This window comes from Protopterus annectens, chromosome 2.part1, assembly GCF_019279795.1.
Source record: "Protopterus annectens isolate FY-2018-M chromosome 2.part1, PAN1.0, whole genome shotgun sequence".
Lineage (NCBI taxonomy): Eukaryota > Metazoa > Chordata > Ceratodontiformes > Protopteridae > Protopterus > Protopterus annectens.
Window position 1 is genome coordinate 1,436,280,776 of NC_056729.1, and position 17,482 is coordinate 1,436,298,257.

General features: G+C 38.5%; 1 protein-coding gene across 12 annotated transcripts in view; it reads left to right on the forward strand.

Annotated features, from left to right (window-relative positions):
• ADD1 (adducin 1) overlaps positions 1-17,482 on the forward strand; it is a 1,467,941-nt gene that overhangs the window by 114,344 nt on the left and 1,336,115 nt on the right. The window lies entirely within an intron of this gene.

Below are 17,482 nucleotides of genomic sequence, written 5' to 3' on the forward strand. Positions count from 1 at the left end.
ACTAGGGCTACGGCCACTTCTACTGCTTTTTTGAGAGGGGTACTAAAGACATTCTAGAAGCAGCTACTTGGAGTTCTGTACATACCTTTACAACTTATCATTTACCTCTTTATTCTAGGTCTACGGCTGGGTTTGCCACTGCAATCTTACAGGGCATGTTAGCAGCTCCTACGGCTATTTAGTTGACCAGCCTCCCTTTTTTTCCGTTGCTCTGGGATTCTACCCTTATGTCAGGACTGCAGCAATGGGAGACGAAGAACATAGTACAGTTTTGTACCTACCATAAATGTAGATGTTCGAGGATCTCCATTGCTGCAGTCCAATTTTCCCTCCTTCCCCCTTTTTCTTTTTAGGTTGAGGTTTGGGTGGTGTTTTTTTTTTGCATTCTGACGTCTGAGGCAAGAAAGACTGAGGTTATGGCGTCGGTCATGCGCATTTGTACTGGCACGTACTGATGTCAGTCTCGAGCGCCGATGACCGACGCCGGTTCTAGCCCTTTGGTATTCGGGCCGATGGTGGGCAGCGGAATACCCTTATGTCAGGACTGCAGCAATGGAGATCCTCGAACATCTACATTTATGGTAGGTACAAAACTGTACTTTTTGATTTTGAGCTGCCTGATCTGGTTATGTTTGTGCTTTATCTACAACTGGCATGTTGCCTCTTGTCTGGTTGAACTGAAATGAGTTCCATTTTGTTGTGGTAGTTAATTTTCAAAGGCTTTTTCATATTGGCCAAAGACTGCATGTTTGTTTTATACACACACACAGACACAGACACACACACACACACACACACACACACACACACACACACACACACACACACACACACACACACACACACACGTGTGTGTGTGTATATAATATGCATTTTTATACTTTATTGCACCTTATTTGTTAATTTTTATTTGTATTGGTTTGTGCACTGAACTGTTGTCTGCTTTTTGTTTGACTGTACAGTACTTGATTTCACCTTTTAAATTGCTCGTGAGCTAAAGTTTAGAATTTTAGGATCCTTGTTTCTCTTTTTTTCAATGTAGCACAGGAGGGTTTCTTTTATTCTGTTCTCCTTGTAGTTTCCCCAGGGCCTAACCTTTTAGCAGGGCATTGCTCCTTGGGCAAGAAAGCTCTAATATGGTCTCTGCAAATGTTGGTTTTGTAGTAGGGAAATCTTGATATTCCAGAGGGTTGGGTGTCCTACCCTAGAGGGAGGAGGATGCTGAGCTCTGGAAATCTGGGCAGACATCTGGGCCTTCTGCAGCTGGAGTCCCAGTAGTTGAGACCATTGCTACAGTTAGTTATTTGGACATCTGTTGTAGTAAGTTCTTAAAAACTGTACATCATTGTGGGTAATGGGCAGATGATTGGGGACAAAAAGGGGGTAGACTTGTTTAGCTTTCTTGATTAGCAGTGAATAATGTGGAAGAATAGGAAGAGTCTGTTAAGACGAAGACATTTGGCAGTGGAATTGGGAACTGACTGCCTTGATAAAGGGACTCGCCCTGGGAGTTATCCCGATTTGGATGGAAAGTGTGAGTTCGTGTGCAGTTGTTGTAGTTGGAAGAGCAGTTACATACTTCCTGAAATTCAGTTTCTTTGTTTAGAAGGGATGGGTATTCAAGAATCTGAGCTTAGCCGATGGGTCTACACTGTCAGTCTAACTTTCCTGTTCCTCCATTCCTGGGAGAGATACTCTTATATTCCCCACCCTCCTTATGTCTAAGAGATGTGATTTGCATTATGACAAGCCATGACCATTGATTTTAGCTATTCACTCCTCTCAACAATATGAATTTGTGCTCCCATCTAATGGGGGTGGGTAGTGCTGAGCCATTGTCGTTATTTTCTCTTCCGTCATTAACCAGTCTGAGAAAGTGGCCCTCTGGAAGCTTCTAGAGGCAGCTATATAGTCTGCTGTATTCACCTTTACGAGGCATTACAAAGTGGATACTTATTTTTGGGCCATTCTCCGTATTTTCTTGTATCCGTATACTCCATCCTTCTATTAAATTTTCTGCGCCTTCTACATTTTTCTTACTAAGTATTGCATAGTGTTGGCAATCTTTGCTATTATTTTTGTTTTTTGTAATCTAGGTTGTGTTTTGAAGAAGGGCAGTTATAATCTAATCCGCCTACCTGCTTTAAATAGATAAAACGTGATTGATAAATGCAGCCTTTTGTCTTCCTGTTTTTCTTCCTGAGACTAGGTCATTGATGGGCAACAGGATGCTACTGCTTTGACTCGTACTACCTAAACGAGGACTCAGTTTTATTGCTGAGGAATTCCTGTATTGTGCTGCTTTTTGTAAGGTTCACTTGCTGGTTAAGTAACTTGCTTGGAGTATTTTTATTTATTTAAATAAAGCACCACACTGTATGTAGAACAAGCCAGACCTCACACCACAGGTTCCAGGCCTGATGAATTCACTCAGTTTAGTACACAGACTGATTTATTAAAATAAGAAAATAACTTCTGCAATAAAAGTTGACAGCAAAACTTTAAACAATTATACCATTAAGAGCAAGTAACACTTCTTTGGCACGTCTGCTTTCAGAGTACATCTTTCTGCTAGTAAGCATACACTTAAATACTTGCATTTAATCAATTAAATAATCATCCAATTAAGAATTCAGTAAAAAATACAACTAAAAAGGTTAACTTCTAACATTGTTTTTTTTAACCTTATTAAATGCTTCCAAGAGACTTCCCTATTTAAACCTTTTGGAAACATTGTATCCTATTTTAAAATAAATATTGCTTCCTTCCTTAAGTGTTCGTTAATTGTTTCATCAGTACTAAACGTAGTATTCACTTCCAAAACAGATGCCTGTAACCCCTGTGGATCTCCATTATGGTGTTCCTTAAAGTGCAGAGTTACAGGACTCAGAAATCGTTGCTTCTTGATGTCCCTTATATGCTATTTTAATCTTGCAGCAAAGCCTCTCTTGCTTTCCCCAATATAAAATAATCCACAAGGACATTTTAAACTGTAATCTATTCACTATTGCAAGTGAAGCTGCCTCTTCTATCAATTTTTTTTTTCCATTAATACTTTCAAAACTCTCCACTATATGTTTGCATATTGTGCAGTTGTCTTATCTCACTATATTATTTTTTGGTCTCTCAAATTTTCCATGTACTAACATGTCTTTAAGACTCCTGCCTCTTATATGAAAAACAAAGTTTGACATTTGTAGGCAGGATTTTTCTTTCTGTATACAAGACCAATAATACCTAACTACTTTCTCTAATTAGTATATCTAGACACAAAATATAACTCCCTTTTTCTTTTTCTGCATTATTATGTTCTTTGCTTTATTTACTTTTTTGTGCATTACTTTGTTGTACCCCAACCATACTTTCTCTGGCTCATAGCCCCTTTTTATGAACATATTAGCTGTATTTTGAACTTCCTTCTCACATTCTTTCCTGTTATTAACCCTGACCATTTCTCCATAAGGAATGGAAGAAATAGTATGGGGGGTGACCACTTGTTCCATGCAACATGAAGCTTGGTTGTCACGTTTTCTAAATATTTTAGTTTTAAGTTTGCCATCTTCTTGCCCTTCTGTTGTAATATCCAGATAATTTATGGTCTTTCCTTTTTGTAACCCATCAAACTTGATCTAAAAACCTGTTCGCTTGCAATTCTTGAACAAACTTTTCCACTTCTCCATAACCCCCCTTGCAAATAAAAATCCAGTCATCAATGTATCTATACAAATGAACATGTTTTCTAAAAAAAAGTCATTCCTATACACATATAAATTTTCATAGAGACCCTTAAGTAAGTTAGCATATGTGGGGACAAAAGCTGCCCCCATAGCTGTCCCACACCTCTGATACAGAGAGCCATAAAATTCAAATATTTTTATTTCTAAACAGAACAGTGTCAGTGCTATGATATATTGTGTACTGGGGCTCTTCCCCAGAAAAAATTCTATAGCGTCTATGCCATCACTATGTTTAATGCTAGTGTTCATAGGTTTGTAGGCTATCTGCCCTAGGGCCTATGCAAGCCTAGCCGTAACAATTCCCTGGATATTTCTTCCCACAATATTTAGTTCTCGACCTCTGTCTAGCAGGGTGACTGACATGATCCCCGGGGTGAATTTCCTATCTCCATCCAGTCATCAAGGTTCCTTTTGAAGAGGGCCAATGAGGCGCTTTGCTTGACATGTATGGGCAGTCTATTCCAGAGTATGGGGAGTCTCTGGGTCAGGAACCTATCCCTCCAGCATGTTTTGTTCATTGTGATGACCAGGTTTAGATCCCTGGAGCATGTGGCTCTGAGGGATTGGGATTTCTGTAAGTGGAGCATGTCCAACAGCTCCGGGTTTGACATGGCCTTGTATGTTAAGCAGAGATCGCCTCTGAGTAGACGATATGCCACAGAGTATAGCTGGAGTTTTTTTAGACTGTCAGCATAGGGCATTTGCTGTAGGCCTGTGATTCTTTTAGTGAGGTATTTCTGTGGCCTTTCCAGCAGTTGCAGTGTATAGGCTGATTACATTTATCACTATAAAAAAAAATGTTCTTTTCCCATGTTCGTTTCTTTACTTTATCCAAAAAAAAAAAAATCAAAACAGTCTTTGATATATGAAGGTAATTGTATCACCTTTTTTTTTTTTTTTTTAAACAAAAATTGATGCAAGAAACATCCCAAAATATGTGTTACATAATTGCAGGCAGATACAATGGTACAACCCAGAGGATTAACCATGCTTTTTATGTATTTTAGGCACAACTTTACTAATGCACTGCTTTTATTCAACTTATTTTTAGCATCTTCATGACTAAAACAATTTAGTCTAACCCCATTATGTATTAATTCTTCATAGTTCTTAACCATCTCCTGATAAGTTAAAAAAAAAAACTTAAATTTTTTATAGATTTTTTTCATTTTCTAGATGCTGTAAATACATATTTACATAGTGTGTAATGCATTATTACTAGTTGTACCCCCTTATCTCATTATTTTAGTGAATTCTTAATTGTATGTTTATTTGATTAAATGTATGTATTTAAGTGTATGCTTACTAGCAGAAATATGTACTCTGAAAAGGCTTTTCTGTAAGCCGAGGCGCCAGAGAAGTGTTACTTGCTCTTAATGGTATAAGAGTTTAAAGTTATGCTGTCATCTTTTACTGCAGAAGTTATTTTTTTATTTTAATAAATCAGTCTAAACTGAGCGGCCCTGGTGGTGCAGCAGTTAGCGTTGTCGCCTCACAGCAAGAGGTTCTCCTGTTTGATTCTCGGATGGAGCACCTTCTGTGTGGAGTCTGCATGTCCTCCCCATGGTCGAGTGATGTCTGAAGATATGCAGGTAGGTGCGTACGTGAATGTGTGTGCCTTCTTTGAAGGTTGGGCATCGGGCTGGCAACTTGGCACCTTAAGAATCCACTGCCAATCATTAGTGGACAGGAGTTCCGCTGTGGGACTTTGTCTGTGTACTAAACTGAGTGAATTCATCTGGCCTGGAAGTTGTGGTGTGAGGTTTGTTTGTTTGTTTGTTTGTTTATTTATTTATTTATTTATTTATTTTTGTAAGTAGACACTAGAGTCAAAATAAAATAAAGCTGTTGTATAGGAAACCTTTTGTGAACCGTGCTGGTTTGGTGTGCGAGATGCTTGCTTGTTAATTTTGGATGCAAAGAGAACTGTCTAGTGACCTGTGCAGGTGTGTCCAAGGAGGATTTTCACCCATAAGATAGCTGAATGAATTATAAAGGTAGCATGTGGTTACCAGATTTAAAAAGGTATGCATAATTGTCTGAATTGAGTGGTAGAATACATTTCTGTGTCACAAGAACAGTTGTGAACACACAGGAATAAAAGTGGTATTTAAATGCATTATTCTAATAAAGTTTAAGCACCCACAGTGGTGGTGCTGCGGTAGCGTTGTCGCCTCAGTAAGACGCTGTCCGGTTCGATTCTCAGCTAGAGTGTATTCTGCCTGGAGACGTGCGTGAATGGGCGTACCTTTGTTGAAGGTTGTGCGTCAGGGCTGGTAACTCTGCACGTAAAAATCAACTACCAGTCATTAGCAGACCGGAGTTCCACTGTGGCGACCCCTAACCGGGAAAAGCCGAAAGACGCAAACAAATTCTAATAAAGTTTAAGCCATGTAAAAGAGTCATTTTTAAGGGGAAATGTGGATGAAATGTGTATGCATACACTATCCTGAATTACTTGCCATTTAAGACTTGCAAGTGTTACCAGGGTAAAAAGTTTAAATTTGTATGTAGAAAAATGTAGAGCCTGAGGAGGAGGGTTGTTTTAAGCTGTTTACCACCACCCCCCCCCCCATAAATGTATACACACATTTATAATCTTGCTGTAAAAATGGAGACACTTTCAAGTGGTAAAAATTGGTGAATGTAAATTTAGACATGGTCTGACTTTTCTTCACAATTCTTGACCTTAACGGTGCATATATACCATTTGTCACATTTTAGGCAATGATGCCTCTTTTTGTGTAATGCTTTGTAGCCTTTAAACCCCTCACTGTCTTTAAGGCTGAAGATTATAGGTACAACATAGCCATCTGTCTCTTTCATTGTTGTTCATATTTAATATTGTCCTAAATGTGCAATTTTATCTTGTGAAATTGGTTTTGCTAAAAAAAGTGCCATTTATTTCTACTTTTTGTGCTTAATTATGAGATCATTTTGCATGTAATTTGAGAACTGTGCTTCAAGGAAACATATTAAACGCTGATGCAAAATTTAGAAATCTGTCAGATGTAAAGAGATATTGCTGGTATTTTTCTGAAAAGCTTTTATATGATTTCATTCTGTCTAAACAGTTGTTTGATATCTTGCTGCATTATTGAAACTCGCTGGTTAATGCAAAACATTTGTATCATGGTACTGCAGTGAGATTTCAGAGCACTTTGTAAAATGTCTGCGGATACTGTAGAAGAGTACAGCTGTGCAGTGTCAGACAACAGTCATGACAACAGACATGAGGGGGTGGGAGTGAACCATTCCAGGGTCTGTTAAGAGGCATTCAGCTGCAGATAACAAATTGCTGTGAAAATGTCAAAACTACAAACTCATGGCAAGAGTTTTGATGGCACTGAGTTCTATTTGCTGCAATAACAGAAGTATCCTTCCCTTCTCTCTCTTTCTCACACACACACACACACACACACACACACACACACACACACACACACAGAGCTTTTTGTTTGAAAATAAGTTTGTATTTATAGTGATTTAAAGCTAGTTATTTGAACAGTAGGTGACTGAATGTTGCTGTGTGCTGAGATAACAAGCCCTTGCACTAAATTTGCAGCTTATAGAAAGACTATTTTTACAGCTGTATGTACTGTCGTTACAGCTCCTGCTTAACATTTTTAAGATTTGAAGATGTATTCTGTTTCTTTGTGCAGTGTCTTCCTTTAAATCTGGTCTACTGCTTGACATTTCCATTGAAGGACATATTTCTATCATTGTACTGAATATATGCTGAAAATGAGAAACGAGAATGGCTCCGTTTTATAAGATCATGCCTAGAAGCCCAACAAGCTAGGCTAATTTTAGTGTGTGTGTCTGTCTGTGTGTGCGTAAGTAACTCTTTCTTCACAGGAGCCAGATAGATAAAGTTGGTTCTGGAATTTCCAGATAGAGTATCTTAAAGGAAAAGACACAAGGAGAGATGCAGACCAGTTTTTGGGTTAAGAATGTTTCATTATATGTAGCAGCAACAGTGTGGAGTTGTGTAGACTTTTGCTTTCAGCGATGCCGAGGTAAGCCCATAACCCCTTTTCAGCCACATATCGAACTGTATACATGAAACAGCATGATATGACAGCATAACTGCACGAGAGTAAAATAATTAGGCAAGTTGTATATTAACACCAAGCCTTTGTTAGTGACGGGAGAATGAAACTATCACACCTGGGATTTATGTAGCATCGTTTTATGTGGCATGGTTGAATGAAGCCACTAGAATACTAAAACTGTCCTTGTGGGTTCCTCTGTCTGAACTTCTTATATTCTGTTTGGTCTTTTCTTAAAAATGTAGATTTCTTTGTAATAAGCTTCTTTCTATTTTGTCCTGTTATAAAAATGTGTATTTCTTTGCATGTTTTTTTGTGAGGACCCCCTGAAAAGACATCCACGTCAGTACCTCAGTACAGTTGTTTTATGTTGAAGTGTTTTGTTTAATATTTTAAGATTTTTATTCAAGTAGTTGCCACATTACCATGTTAAGTTTTGAGAAGTACTGAAATGTTTTCTTTTGCAAACATTACTTCTGCAAGTTTTGGTGTTTTTCATTACATTAGATTAGACATTCGAAGTATCAGAGACTGGCAAAGGTTAACCTATTTATTGTTCAATTATAAGTGTTATTGAGGCAAGTTTATATTACCATGCAAGATTTATAATGATGAAGCACCGAGGACATTCACATCTACACTAATTTGACACACAAGTATAGGAAGTTACCTTTTATTAAAAGTGTTTAGAAAAGTTAATAGGACCTAGGCAAACGTTAACAGAAAACAAACCATATTAACATATTTTCCATTTATATACATCATACATAACATAGTCTTGCAATTAACATCATTCCAACATTACATACATTTTATGAATTCCTTCCTTCACTTAAGGTTCATTTCTCCTCTTGAATATTTTTCTACATGTATTGTTTCTGCAGTTTATTTAATTTGTTCCTTCCTTTTTCTAATGATCTGCCTTCCAGTCCTTTCCCTTTTCTAATGGTTCTCCTGCTAATCCTTTTCTCTCTTAAAATATTCAGTGCTTCAAATAGTTGATTTAGACTTTGATTTTCATTTTGTAGTATTTTTGACAGCCAATATAATTAAACTAGTTACTAATTCAGATCTTGCCCAACTGAAAAGAATCATTTCCTTGGTTACATCCATTTGCTCACCCAATATTTCTTTTTTTTTCAAAACAGGTTTATTGTTTTAACATATAAGAGAAATATCATAACAATTTTATACAAGTAATTAAAAATAGGTATTATTATAATATTCAACAAAACAACTAAAGTATTTACAAAGACATCCACTACAATCAGATCAATTAATTAAACTAAAATACCGTGCTATTGAAATTAGAATTTTTTTAACAAATAGTACTCTGCACAGAATTTTTTAAATCTGACAGCTCGTTACACTCCCGAAACACATGTTCCTAATTACCTCAGACTTCCCCATCACAACTCCAACATTTCCCATCTACCTGAGGAAAAATTTGAATATATGAACATTTCCTTGATCATAGGATAATAGGAAGTTACTAGGCTATTGGCCCTAAGGTCATGTTATACCCTTGTTCTGTTATGGACCAAGATATATAGTCTGTTTTGAGCGCAAATCTAAGATCGGCACTGACTACCACCATCTAAGAGTGAGGTGCTTTCGCAGCCCCTGATACCCGCTACTTCAGATTTGCAGGCCTCTACTGAGACCCATTTGGAGTCCAGTATGCCGCAAGATCCTTCAACTGTGGAACCTGCGGATGTCTCTACCTTGGATGGGTCCGGAGTCGCTGTGCAGGCACTGGCTTCTGAGGGTATATTCAGACCTACTGACTTGCATATTAAACTAATGCCATCTTCTTCTTCAAGGCCTAAAACTTGATCCATGCCTAGAAAACGGACACCCAGACTGCATGGTCAGACCCATATGCCTAAAAAGCAAATAAGAATGGCTGAAGACCTTATTACTCTAATCAGGGGAAGCCACCCTTCTCCCTCTAAGAGACCTAGGACTGATTTTTCCTTCTGATTCTTCTGATCAGGATTCTGAAATTTGTTTTCTCTGATGACCAGGATTTGCCCTGATCTACCTATGAGGATTCTGATGCAGAGGACTCCATTCCCTCTGCTTCCCCTCCAGAGGATTTGTCTTTTGGTGAAACCTTGCATACTCTTGGGGAGCATTTCCACTGGGAAAGCCAAGATTACTCTGACTCCAAAAAGAGGCTTAGGGAATTCTTACTCCTGCCTCAACACAGGCCTTTAGCTATCCCTCCTGTACTGGACATTGTAGGTGATGCCTTCTCGGAATCTAGCCTGGCCCCTGACACCTTGCCTCCTGCTCCCAAAAAACCCTGATGGGTATTACAGGGTACCTGACTCTCACAAGTTCCTTTTTAAAAATCCTACTGCAGATCCTGAGACCATTTCACAGGGACCCAAGGGCGTTAAGGCTACTACTGCCAAAAACCCTACCCCCACTGATAGAGATTCCAGGGCCCTGGATAGATGGGGTAAGAAGGTATACGCTTCTGCAACTTTGGCCATTAGGGCCGTAAACTGACAGTTTCATATGTTTAAGCAATCCAATAATATGCTGCTGATACTTTAACAGAAAATTATGTTGATTCCTGACTGTGCTGAAAATAAAAAATTACAGGATTTAATGCATTCTGCTGAACAAGTTGGAAAATATACTTTGCAATGTCGTTTTGATTCATTAGAGGCATCTTGCAGGGTTGCTGTCACTGGGTCTGTACTTAGAAGGCATGCTTGGCTTAAGGAGCAATCTTTGCCAGATCATGTTAAAGCTAAATTACTGGATGCTCCCTTAAACCAAGACCGTCTGTTTGGCAACCAAGCAGAAGTAGTACTTAAAAAGATGGAGGAAAAGGCTAAATCTATGCAAACTGTTAAAGATTTCCTGCAAGTACAGCCTCCCAGATTTAGTAGGCATTGGCCCTCTAAGAACTGGTCCTTTCCTGCCTCTTTCAGGGCTTCTCAGTCCAAACCCAGAACCAGCAGAACACCCAGGCTTCAGTCCCAAGGTACTCACAGGCCTAAGCAGTGGGGGGCTCCCACTTCCAAAGAAGGGAGTAGTAAGACTCCCCCCTATGGTAAACTGTCTCAATGACTTAACTTTAAACCTTCCAAGCCCTGCTCAACTGACTGTTCCTTTAGGGGGAAGGATCGCTCTGCGTGCAAAAAAAATTGGAAACTTGTTACCCAGGACAAATTGGTTTTAAATTATAGTTTCCCAAGGATACAGATTCCACTTCCACTCCTTACCAACCCCATATGGTTGGCCAGACCTACCCCCAAATCCAATGGACAGAGGCTCAAAAGCAAGTTCTCTCTCTCTCCTAAGCATCAGGGCTATTCAGCCTGTCCCAGAAGAAGAATGGGGGCAAGGTTTCTACTCAAGACTTTGCCTGGTACCCAGAAAAGACTATTCCTGGCATCCTATGCTGGACCTGCCTGTCCTAAACACCTTTTTGGTAATCCCAAAATTCAAAATACTAACTCATCAGCTGCTTCCCATGCTAGGCAAAAATGCCTGGTTAGCAACACTGGATTTAAAAGTAGCCTACCTGCACATCCCAATATGGGAATCTTGCAGAAGAGACCTTCACTTCAGAGCAGGCTACATGCACGATCAGTTCTTTGCACTGACCTTTAGCTTATCTACTGGGCTCAGGGTATTCACAAGGTGCCTAACTCCAGTCATTGCATTTTGCAGGCAAAGAAATATTCAAATATACCCTTACCTGGACGATTGTCTAATTCAGGCAGAAAACCAGGACATACTATTACTATCATCTGGCATTTGTAAAGAATTACTAACTTCTCTGGGGTACACCATAAATGAAAAGAAATCACATCTTGTACCCTGCCAACAAATTGTATTTCTGGGAGCAAGCTTGAATACAACTTCCCAGATGGCCTACCTCACGCCAGAGAAACAACCTACTTCATACTACTTGCCAACCTACTTCATACTACTTGCCATACTGGCCACAAAGACCCAGCTATCTGCAAGGAAAATACTGCAAGCCCTGGGGTTCATGGCCTCAATTCTACTAATTCCAAATGCAAGACTGCATATGAGGAAACTGCAATGGTATCTAAAAAGCCTGTGGTGTCAACATTCTCAGGATCTAGAATCAATAATTCTTATCATAGCTTGTCTAAAGATAGAGTTCCTTTGGTGGGAAGAGGCCTGCCACCAGAAACAAGGGACTGCCATTCACTATACCCTCTGCCGCCCAAACCCTAACAGACGTATCAGACTATGCATGGGGGGCTCACTTGGCAGGGCAGTGCATTCAGGGCAAATGGAACCCAAGTTAAATGCACCTGCATATCAGTCAAAAAGAAATGTTAGCTCTGCAGAATGTAAAAAGATGAAGGCGCAATCCAGAATCAGTAAAGGCTTTCCTCCGTAACCTGGAACCAAAATACTTCCCTTGTAATGGCCAGTGTTCCAAAAATCCAAACTGACAATATTTCAAAGTTTATTGTAGTAATTCTAATGAAACAAAAGTAGTAAAAACATAATGAAACAAAAGTAGTAAAAACATCCAAATTGAGCGCTTTCATCTCCAGTACGGAGACTTCATCAGACTCTATTTTAACAAGTACTTCATCCATTTAAATAGCTTATCTAATTGTTCCATTAATTATTTTTAAATTCTTATTGGCTGGCCATTAATTAATACAAATTTTAACCATTGCTAATATAATATGCAGACAGTTTAAAAACATTTTTGTTGTAAAATATATGTATGTGACAGAATAGAAGGGAACTGAACCACAAATTCTAAAAAAATAAAATATTTGTAAAATAATATTGAAAATAAGTACATAATAAATGCATCATAAAATGTTAATATGTAAAAACGTCATATAAGATATCAAATTGTATATTGAATGTTAAATATATTTATAAACGGTCTCTCAAAATTAATAAAACATATTTATTTATTTGTATTCCTGTTGAAATCCATTCATTTGTATTTGTTAAAAAGTATATATATATTTTATCCTACTAGTGCATATATTTCAAGTATGTATTTATATAACATTGTGTGTATATTTTACCAAGGAGTTGTAAAAAATGGTGACCTTAATGGGTGTCTCTTGGGATCCTCTGCTAGAATCTTGAGGGCAGGATTAATGGAAATGTGGTCATTTAACCCTTCTTAAGACCCATTGTGTCCTCACAAGGTTCTAAAACGCAACCCCTGGCAATTTATGTTAATTCTAAATTAAAGGAATTTTATAAGAATTACCCCCATATTCTAATAGATTCCTGGGATTTCCTCACTAAAATTGGCTCTAAACTATATAGGGATAGTACATTTTTTGTGACCGTGGATGTTAGATTTATTTTCAGTTATTCCACATAAAGTAGGGTTAGACTGGTTCGAAAATATGATAGTAGAGATGCAAATTTTAACATCAGATGATTTTAAATTGGTTTTAGAAAATATGGAGCTTGTATTGAAATACAATTTTATTTATTTCCAAGGTGACTTGTACCATCAAACAGACTGTGTGGCTATGGGATCAGCATGTGCACCCATCTATGCAAATATTATTCTGTTATTTTGGGAAAAACAATTTATTTTTAATTCTACCTTCTATCAATTTATTACTGGGTATTATAGATTTTTGGACTATATTTTTATTCTATGGGACGGACCAGAAGAGGAAATTATTGAATTCATAGAGTATATTAATAATAGTACAGAATTTCTTAAATTTACATTTGAAATAGGTGAAGAAATACACTACTTTGATGTGAAACTTATAATAGATTGTGTTAACAATAAATACAAATCTAGAATTTATAGGAAGAATTGTTACTCTAATTCCTATTTACATTTTATGAGTGACCACCCCTACCACTCTAAAAAAAGAACATAAGAAAAGGTCAAATGATTAGAGCAGCCAGGATGACTTCGGACAGAACAGACTTAAATTATGAAATGGAGATACTCCAAAAAATGTTTAAGGAGAGCGGTTACCCCAATTATATGATTGAGTCCAAGAAATTTATACTGGATAAATGGGATACGGTTTACAACCCCCTACTCACTAATGCAGGTACTATTGATATGGAAAAAAGTAGCAATGAAGATAGGTTGCCCTATTTGATTTTGACGCATTTCAATGGTGTTGGATGGATAAAGAAATGCATAAATGACACGGGAAATGTTCAATAAAATTCTTACAAAAGTAGATGTGTTCCAACAACCACTTAGATGTGTTTTTAGAAAGAATAGGAATCTGAAAAACATCTTTGAGAGAAAGAGAAATGCTACAAGGGCAATCGGTAGAACATGTATTAAATATGGCACATTCAAGTGTGGCAGATGTGCACAATACCCATTTATAGCAGGAACAAAAGATTTAGATATTCCCAGTATAAATATGAGATTGACAGGAAACAAATACTATAGCTGCTACACTAAAGGTGTGGTGTATTTATGTTATTGCAAGAAGTGTTGGAAATATTATATTGGAAAAACAGAACGCAACCTTAGGACACGTATATACGAACATATAAGAGATATTACTAAAATGAATGATAATAATGCATTATTCAGACACACCCGAAAATGTAGGGATGCTGATTTCAAATTTTGGATACTTGAAGAGGTTAGCTAAGGAAAGAGGTGGGGATTGGGAAACTAAACTAGAATTTAGAGAGATTGGGGGTGGCCTAATGGTTAAGGTGTTTGCCTTACAAACACAAGGTACAGGGTTTGAATCTCACAGGGGATAATTGGCTAAGCTTAGAATGGCTCGCAAGGGCAATTAGCCTAGTACTGATCTATGAACCTATGAACCTATAAGATGATTTGGCAGTTAAGGTTAGATTCATGTGGGAATTATGGGTTAAATGACCACATTTCCATTAACCCTTCCCTCAAGATTCTAGCAGTGGATCCCAAGAGACACCATTAAGTTCAACATTTTTTACAACTCCTTGGTAAAATATACACACAATTTTATATAAATACATACTTTATATGCACTAGTAGGATAAAATATATATATACTTTTTAACAAATGCAAATGAATGGATTTCAACAGGAATACAAATAAATGTTTTATTAATTTTTAGAGACTGTTTATAAATATATTTTTTAACATTCAATATACAATTTGATATCTTATATGATGTTTTTACATATTAACATTTTATGATGTATTTATTATGCATTTATTTTCAATATTATTTTACAAATATTTTATGACTTTAGAATTTGTGGTTCAGTTTCCTTTCTATTCTGTCACATACATACATATATTTTACAACAAAATGTTTTTAAACTGTCTGCATATTATATTAGCAATGGTTAAAATTTGTATTAATGGCCAGCCAATAAGAATTTAAAAATAACTAATTGAACAATTAGGTAAGCTATTTAAATAGAGGAAGTACTTGTTAAAATAGATTCTGATGAAGTCTCCGTACTGGAGATGAAAGCGCTCAATTTGGATGTTTTTACTACTTTTGTTTCATTAGTATTGGATTTTTGGAACACTGGCCATTACAAGGGAATTATTTTGGTTCCAGGTTACAGAGGAAAGCCTTTATTGATACTGGATTGCGCATTCATCTTTTTACGTGTGGTTGTTTGTCATTTTGGGTTATCAGCTCTACAGAATGCTCTGACAGCCTTCAAGGACCACATTCTTCCAGGACAATTGCTGGTAAAGACGGATAGCACCACTGTTATGTGGTACATAAACAAGCAGGGGGGAACCCACTCATACCCACTCTGCAGACTAGCCATGGCTCTGTGGAACACAGCCTTGAGCTACCAAGTGCACCTACAAGCTCAATTCCTGCCAGGAAAGCTAAATACACTGGCAGACGACCTAAGCAGGAATCTCATGGACCCACACAAGTGGAAACTGGAACCAAAGATATTCAACATGTTGAGAAACAAATGGGGGAGCCCAGAGATAGACCAGTTTGCCTCCCCTCAAAACTACCAAATGGACAAATTCTCCACAAGGACTCCCCACAAACAAGCTTGGAAAGTGGTTGCCCTGTCCTTCACCTGGAAAACGTATCAGTTTATGCCTTTCCCCCTCTGCCTGTCCTCTCCAAGGTGCTACTAAAGATCAAACAGGACAAACCAAGGACAATACTGATTGCACCAGACTGGCCACGCCAACACTGGTACCCCCTCTTGTGCAGTGCATCACTGCTGGCACCATGGCAACTGCCCTGCTGTCCCAGCAGGAGGGCCAGATTCTGCACCCACAGCTTCAAAACCTGAACCTTGCAGCCTGGCTAATTTACCTGATCTCTCCGTTACCATCCCTCAGTAAGCAAGTGGTGGATGTCATTCTGGAGGCAAGGAGGCCTAGTACTAGAAAATCCTATGCTGAAAAATGGAAAATATTCTGTTCCTGGAGCCAAACTCGGGGGATGGGCACAGCAGTGCCCAATTTACCTCATATTCTTCAATACTTAACTGAGATGCTTCACAAAGGCCTTTCCTTTTCTTCCATCAAAATTCATGCCTCAGTCATTTCACCACATTACAATACAGAGCCACCCCTCTTCCTCAGAGGGGCCAAAAACTTAAGACCACCCAGGAGAGCCCCTACTCCAGCCTGGGACCTTTAACTTTGTATTTGAAAAGCTCAATCAACCTCCCTTTGAGCCAGCTACAAATACAGCGTTGAAATTCCTTTCTTGGAAAACAGCCTTCCTTCTAGCCGTAACTTCAGCAAGAAGGGTGTCTAAATTACAGGCCCTCATGGCAGTGGAGCCTTTCATCATCTTTCATGCGGACATGGTGTCCCTCAGGACCAATCCTTCCCTTCTTTCCAAGGTGATGTGTGGCCCTTAATCAGTCCATTCATTTGCCAACTTCTTTCCTAATCCACAGAACAAAGGGGAACGAGTACTGCATTCCTTGGACATGCACAGACAACTTCGATTTTACTTGGACAGGACTAAGCCTCTCAGGAAATCTGAACAGCTGCTGGTTGCATTTGCTGCAGGGACAGAGGGGAAGGCCATTTCAAAGCAAACCATTTCTAAGTGGATAAGCCATTGCATTCATTTCTGCTATAAGCGCCATGGAAGTCCTACCCCACAGGGGCTAAGACCACATTTCACCAGGTCTGCATCTACCTTTGCATCTACCTTTACAGCCTTTCTCACAGGTGTCCCTACCAGGGACATCCTAGAAGCTGCTACCTGGAGTTCTGTACATACCTTCACCATTTACCACTTGCCAATTTTTTTCTAAATCCAGAGCTGGCTTTGCCACTGCAGTCTTGCAGGGCCTTCCAGCTGGTCCTAATGCTGTCTAATTACTTCTTCCCATCATTAGCTTTGGGAATCTACCCAAATGTGGTGACTGCAACAGTGAAACATGAAGAACATGGTACAGTTGTATACACTTGCCATAAATGTGGATGTTAGAGTGTATTTACTGTTGCAGTCCTGGTTACCCTCCCTCCAGCCCCCTGACTTCAATTGATTATACCTCTATTCTTGTTTACTATGCTTAACGCTTTCTGGTCTATTTGCTTTTTTGTTGGAGGTGTAACCTTGTATATACTTGCTTCCCATTATGGGGGGCACCTGACATCTGGGGCAAGGAAAACTGATGTAATGGCGTCGGCTGCATGCTTTATACCAGACTACCTGACGTCATGGAAGATGAGACAGCAACGAATGGACTGGGGTGCATAAAAAACT